The sequence below is a fragment of the Parambassis ranga genome, unplaced genomic scaffold (genome assembly GCF_900634625.1).
Source record: "Parambassis ranga unplaced genomic scaffold, fParRan2.1 scaffold_21_arrow_ctg1, whole genome shotgun sequence".
Classification (NCBI taxonomy): Eukaryota; Metazoa; Chordata; class Actinopteri; family Ambassidae; genus Parambassis; species Parambassis ranga.
Genome location: NW_021144767.1, coordinates 6858989 through 6866423, shown reverse-complemented (window position 1 = coordinate 6866423; position 7435 = coordinate 6858989). Strand labels below are relative to the sequence as shown.

At 41.9% G+C, this 7435-nt stretch overlaps 1 non-coding gene across 1 annotated transcript; it reads right to left on the bottom strand.

Annotated features, from left to right (window-relative positions):
• Positions 1 to 1870: 1870 nt before the first annotated feature.
• On the bottom strand, positions 1871 to 1942 carry trnaq-cug (transfer RNA glutamine (anticodon CUG)). Its single transcript has one exon. It is a non-coding gene; the product is annotated as a tRNA-Gln (tRNA).
• Positions 1943 to 7435: the final 5493 nt, after the last annotated feature.

Genomic DNA, 7435 nt, shown 5'->3' with positions numbered 1-7435 from the left:
CACCAGTCATATCAGGCCCAAGACACACATTGGTACTTCCACCAAATCAGGAAGGACAGGCTCCTCCTCTGCGGCCTGGTCGCCGGCGCATCAGGGAGCGCCCCATCACACCTGCGCCCACAGTACCTGGTCCCACAGCATCAGAAACTGCACAGCCTGTTTCAGCAGCTGGGTTAGGCACGTTAGTTCTGAACCCAAACATGACTGTGCCAGTGGTGATGGCAGCTTCTGGTACTGCAGCATCCGGTGCAGGCACAGCCCCGCTTCTTCCTGCGTCTGCTGCTCCTCTTCCTACTGTGTCCCGTTTCACTCAGAGGAACAGGCGGCGGCGGGCTCTGGAGGAGGAGAGTGGAGTCCAAAAAAGGAAGTATGTGAGAAGGGTTACCTTCAACACATGCAGCAAATGTGGGCATCCTAAAACAGCAGAGTTTGGCCACAGTAGATATGGTAATGCCACATTTTGCTCGCGTTCATCCAGTGGAATGTCTCTGGATGAGTGGCTGCGCCAGCAAAAACATCCACAGTAAACACTGTACAATGTTTGGCCTGTATATATTGTATATAAGCAATTTTCTTATGTTTAAATCAACAAGCCTGTCTGTCTTTATGCAGTGCTGTTGAATGTTATTGTATAATTGTACATTGTGTAATATTTGACCTAATATTTGACCTGTATATGTTGTATATATTTTCACATGGGTGAATGGGCTGAATAGTATTTTATAGTCCTGTATGCAGTGTGTGTGTGTGTGTATTCACTTGTATTTGTTTTATATTTGTTCTGATAAATCATATAAACATTTAAGATTCACTCTGATCTTCATCAAAGAAGCTCCCACACAAAAACACGTTGACTGCTCATTGTTCATATTATTAAACCATAAACAGGTAAACATCACAAGTCATTGGACGGGGCATATAAACTAAAAAACATCTGTTGATATTGTAATATATTTAAACATATCTAAACTAAGCTAAATCAATCATTAATTATTTTACGCACGTTGTGGGATTTAAACACTCCAACAACTCTATACATTGTCGCACAGACTACGGGTTCGAGTCCAGCCCATGGCAGATGATTTGTTTCATATTTCACTTAAACTCCTTTATAATGAACAGGAATATTGCCTCAATACCGCTACACGAGACGTTTGTCCGCGCACAGCGGGGCTCCACATTTTTCTCAACTTTTTCCCTAAAATCGGACCCCTTCTTATGCTAAGCGAGCGCTCTACCATTTGAGCTAATCCCCCTTGTACAAAGGGTCAATTGCAAGTCAATCAGGACTCACTGCACTACATGAAGTGTACTAGTGAAGTATTGGAAGCATCAGACTTTTAATCTGAGGGTCCAGGGTTCAAGTCCCTGTTTGGGCAGAACACTTTGTACTCCCTCTTGCTTGTACTCCCCTTCCCTCTCTGTTAATGTGCTTGGACAGAGCTCTGTGAACAGCCAGCCTCTTTGTGTCTTGCCCTCCTTGTGCAAGGTGTCAATGGTCGTCTTTTGGGCAACTGTCAAGTCAGCAGTCTTCCTGTGGTTGTGCAGCCTACAGAACTAGACTGAGACCATTTAAAGGCCTTTGCAGGTGTTTTGAGTTCATTATCTGGTTAGAGTGGATCCAGGTGTCTTCAATGTTGAACCTTTTCACATATTCTCATTTCCTGACCTACTGAATGTGGGTTTTCATTGGTTGTCGTTATAACCATCAAAATTAAAAGAAATAAACACTTGAAAGTAGAATATCATCAAAAGGTTGATTTATTTCATTATTTCATTTAATGACTACAGCTGGAGCAATGCACAGACTGTGGACTTCTCCATAGACTGATCTGTGTAGATAGGACACCAGGATTACTGTCCAAACAAAAGGTTCCACTGAGATTTGAACTCAGATCGCTGGAGTCAGAGTCCAGAGTGCTAACCATTACACCATGGAACCTCCACTATGTGTAAACCTGCCTGGAAGAGAACCAGAGACATGTCTTGTCCACGAGTTTTTATGGCCTTAACCACTAGTCTTAAATTGGAATGTTTATGACACCATCAAGTGATGATCCTGTGTCAGGATGTTGAACAAGGTCACAGCTTTTGCCTTAAACATAAGCATCTTGTTTGAAGACAAACTTTGACAAACATTGAAGGCCAGTGTTTGGAGTAGTTGTTTGGTTTCTCCATTGTACAGATCAGAGCATGCCTCACTGCACTGGACTGCATATATCCAGGGGTGGACTGCATGTGTCCAGGGGTGGACTGCATGTGTCCAGGGGTGGACTGCACATATCCAGGGGAAGCACTGCATATATCCAAGGGTGGCAGTAACAGTATTACAAATACTCAAGTTACTGTAATTAAGTAGTTTTTCTGGGTACTTGTACTTTATTTTTAAGCCAGTACTTTTACTTGTACTTAAGTACAAATGTAACAAAATAATGTACTTCGCTATTTTTAACATCACAATTTGTTACTGAGTACACTTATTATTTTGAATAATGACCGGCCTTTTCTTAACCAATAAAGATACCAGTTACAAACTGACCAACATGGCTGACATTTGACTGACTGACAGACAGTCCGTCCTATGACAGCCAGGTGCACGGTCACTGAAGGGGACATCTGATTGGACCCTTGGACCTGATATAAAAACCGCGTGGCACGAACGACGGTCAGACCCTCCTTCATCAGCTTATGAGGTAAGACGTGGTTTGCTCCTCCTGCTTGTTGTTAGCTTCCTAGCTTAACATATTCATGCTGATAATGTTGCTACATGTTTAAACCTCTAACCTGGGGGTGATGGTGGGGGGGGGGGGTGTTCTGGAGCCTATCCCAGCTAACTTCGGGTGAGAGGCGGGGTACAACCCTGCACAGGTCACCAGTCCATCGCAGGGCAACACAGACAAACAACCATTCACACTCACACTCACACCTACAGGCAGTTTAGAGTGACCAATTAACCTAACTTGTCTTTAGAATGTGGAGGAAGCCTGAGTACCCGGAGAGAACCCACGCAGGCACAGGGAGAACATGCAAATTCCACACAAAATCGCCACCCCAGTCAGAATGGAACCAGGAACCTTCTTGCTGTCCTCTTGCAGTCCTCTGCGGCAGCACGGTGGTGCATCATGATGCATTTTGCAGACATGGGCCCCACATTTGGCACAGTAGCTCCACACTGGAATGCATGTCCTCAGGAAAACAAAAAGTTAAAGGTGCTTGTTGGAAGAATTCTACCTTAATTTGCTTTTTACTATTAATTAATTATAGTGTATGGTGATTAATCATTACTATCATAGTCCTGTGATCCTGTTTTATGATTGTGCTTGTGCCTATTCTAAGATGTGTGTATTCTGAGAAGTTGTGTCTGTCAGATAACAGAGGGTATAAGAAGGGAGCTGCTCTGAAAAGACCTTGAGCACTCCTACAGAGGCTGCTGTCTGTGTCTGTGACTGCTCCTTCCTGCAGGAATAAAAGCACTTGAGTGATGAACAGCTGATATTTCCTATCTGTTTTATTCCTAACATAAATTGGTCCTTCGAGCCGGATCCCAATACGCACTTCTCTGGCGGCTGCTTGATAGTGCACACTGACGAGGGTTCACCTCCGCTAGAAGCAGGGAGCCGCTGGAGGAGAGAGAGCTGACGGGATCCTCATTTGAGGCTGCTCACTAGAGGCTGCTGATCATCCTGATCTCAGAGCAAAATGTGACAAATAGACACCTTTGTTCATTAGTGGGAGCATCACTTTGCAAGGGTGTAATAGCATGGACGGAGGGGGCATGTCCCCACCAATAATTTGATCACCTCCTGAACAATAACAGATTCTCATTGGGTGCAGGAGGGGTTAAATTTCATTGGAATCTTAGGCCCCCACCAATGTCAAACGCAAATCTACACCCTTGTCACTTTACCATTTTTGGAACTCCAGTGAAATCTCCAGTTGCTGTCATCCATTTCCTCTGCTTGTTCTTCTTCCTCTTCCTCTTCCTCCTCTTGCTCTTCTTCTCCCTCTTCCTCCCCAGTGGTGCTGCCAAGGTCCTCCTCTGGACAATGGAAAATTCCTATGTGGATACTTCCTGGCTGTCAGAGGATGATGTGTTTTCATCAGTGGCCTTGGGGGACCTCAAAATGGCAGCAAGTGCCTCTTCAAAATTTAATCTCCTCTTCATGGTTGCGCGTGGTGGCATGACTGGCCAGATAAAACTGTACCATGTTCTTCTAGACTTCAAAGATGCACCTACATAAACATGGTGCACACATCCAATAGGAGAACGGACCCTCTGTATGATCTATCTTTTCATCATTTGAATTTACGTGCACGCACACACACACACAATATATTCTCAGCAACACTAACACCACTTGTTATCAACAAACTTGATTGTTTTAGACTTTGATTTAACACACACACTCACACAAACACTCACATGCACAATATGATTCTCTATTGTCTCTTTTATATCAAGCTGAACACACCAAAACCATTTTTATGAAGTTCAGTTATTTTATTTCCTTGCATTTTGCAAAATTAGGTCTTTATAAAAACTGTGAGGGAGCTGTGCCCCCCCCCCCCCATTGTGTGTCATAACACCTAAAATGTGTTTTGTTTTGTTTTTTAAAGGAAAACGTTCAAACGATAAGGGATATGTTGGGAAAACATAATAATATGTCAGGATTAGAGTATATCAAAGATTTGCTGATATAATGGGAGTCAATTGGCCAAACGTGTACCTAAGGGTGCTGAACGTAACAAAAGTTTTTATCTCCATTTGTACAACTTGCGAAAATGGGGACAATTGATTTTTGTAAATAATCATAAAAAATATCCCTGGCCAAGTTTTGTACATTTAGCCTTTAAACTGACAGAGATATTGAGAACCAAAATACAAAAAAAAGCAAAATGTACACGTTTTGGCTCTAGGATGCCCAGAGGGTTAAACCCTTCTGGAAATGGTAAAAGCATTTTTGTAACTTCTATACAGATCCACAGTTTACTAAACATCGCAGATTGACACTAAGAGGCAAGAGATGGTGTAAACTAGCACACAGAAAGATGTTTTATATAGGCTACTATGAATGAGCTGAGACACTCCATAAATCATGTGTACAGGTGTACCTGAAGGGGCAGATGGAAGCTACAGACAGCAGGTCATCAGCACTAACAGAAGAGACGACTCAACAAAAAGGCACGAGACGTCGTACAATATGTGGTCTTAATAATACAGTTACATTGTTCTAAGTGTTTTGTTGTTGGATTTCAGTTACCACCCCCATGTACGTTGGTATCAGACGGTCAACTGTGCAGTTGCAAGAGTGATCTTGGTGAACCCAGAAAGTCAGCGCTGTGATTTCTTCTCTGACAGAGTCATCTACAGGTCTGTCAGGACCAGACCACCAGTGTTTGCTCACTCACTTTCATCACATCCAACATTCAGTGGAACTTTCTGTCCAGAGCATTTTACACTGGTGGTAGTGGGTACATGTTCGGCATGCCAGTCTGTAAATTAGACAAACAAACGGTGTCACACAGTTCCGGGTTACAGTTTAATGTAAAGGGCATCTCATTCAGTCACTTTCCTTTGGTGCTACTGTGATTGTTCTGTATTCTGTTGTTTCTGAATAATACAGCTGTCTCATAATTGGATTTAAAGGAAATCTACATTTAATTTGTGATTACATTATCATGAAATTTGATTGGCCTAACATTATACTAATTTAGCAAAGATATCTTTACTCTGCTGCAGTTACATTCATTCATGTCAGGGAACAAACTTCTTTGTTTGCACAGACTCAATATACCCGCCCTCATTTGTGTCAGATTTTCATTGTATACATTACATAACAGTAGAATAAAGCTTGCCCATCTGATTCCTAGACCTCTATCAGCAGCAAATATGTAACTTGGTTGTTGGTGCATTTCTTGACTGTCAGTATACATGATTCCTTGTGGTTGCTCACCTGTGGGAAGCTTCCAAGGAATTATAGTGGTTTATTGGTTCACCCTGACAAAGAATGAGGAGGGATATAGGGGGAGATTATAGAGTTTGAGAGATGATCATGAAACAATGTAGAATATTAATGTTCCCTTTTGTGTTTTTGCAAATTGAAATCGTAAATTGCCTTAAATGCTTCCGAATTGCAAACAAGTGACCTGGTATGGAGGAAACTTGGAGTGTGTTGATGCCCTCTTTTTGTTCTGCAGTGGCAGAGTGAATGGTCGTCAGTACAGAGCCGACCTGGAGCTTTACCAGAATATTGTTGCTGAACAGTGCTGCTGGGAAATGAAGTCCAACCAAACCCGTCTCAAACTAGTCAAACAGCAGCAGGGACACTGGGGAAAGACTTGTCAGGACTAAGGTACTCAACTTGTGTTCAGTCTACAGCAGAAAATATAGAATTTTTCCACATCGTCTTTTGATTGATTTCAAAGGTGATTTATCTTTCTAGAATATTTTTGTGAAAATGTTACTTTTGAATTATTAGTCAGTAAAATATTCTCCCTTGCTGTCAAAGTAAATAGTGGCCAGTATAGAGTAAGTAATAGAGTAATCAGAGTAAGTAATTCTCACGAAATACTAAGTGGTATCAAGAAGTATGAAAAAAACATATAAAATAATAACATAAAAAAAACTATGAAACCTGTAGTAATATACAAATGGTCCACAAGAGGGAGCCAGCGCGAGTGTGTGTGTGTATATATATATATATATATATATATATATACCAAGCGAGCGGCACCGGCAGGAGTGCCGAATTCACATTATTTTATATCTGTCATGTCAAAGTTTATCCAAAATATTGAGTTGGAGTTATTAGTGTTTGTATTGCAGCAGTTTTAAATGGTGTTTTCCACTTAGGTCCATTAACTCCTATTATAATACTACATTTTAATATCAGAGCCATAACAACATGGAATCATGCATTTCTTAATGTAAGGGTTTCATTTGTGAGGACATGTCAAAGTTCATGATCATAAATTCAGCTTCACATTCTTCATTTCACTGCTTCTAAGACAAAAACATGTTCTGACCTGAAATCACAGTCAGTGATTCAAATGAAAGTGAAACATCATCAACATTTAAAGCACAAAGTTGAAGCTGCTGTCACTTCCACACACTCTGCTTCTACACACAGCACAGACTCACTGAGGAACCATGATCACAACCAGAACCCAAACCAGCATGTAGAGGCTGAGTGAATGTGGTGCTGAAGGTGTGGAGGTGGATCAGTGTGTCAGAGGAGACTCTGTAGAAGGACAGAGTGCCAGCAGGACAGTCCACATACACTGCTGCTCTGTCAGAGCCAGAGGAGGAGGAGATGGATGTTACTCTGTTATTGTGCCAGACATAGTAACCACGATCATCAGAGCAGAACAGACTCCAGGACTGATTGTTTCCTCCAAACATGCAGTCATCACTGCCTCCTTTCCTTCTGATTCT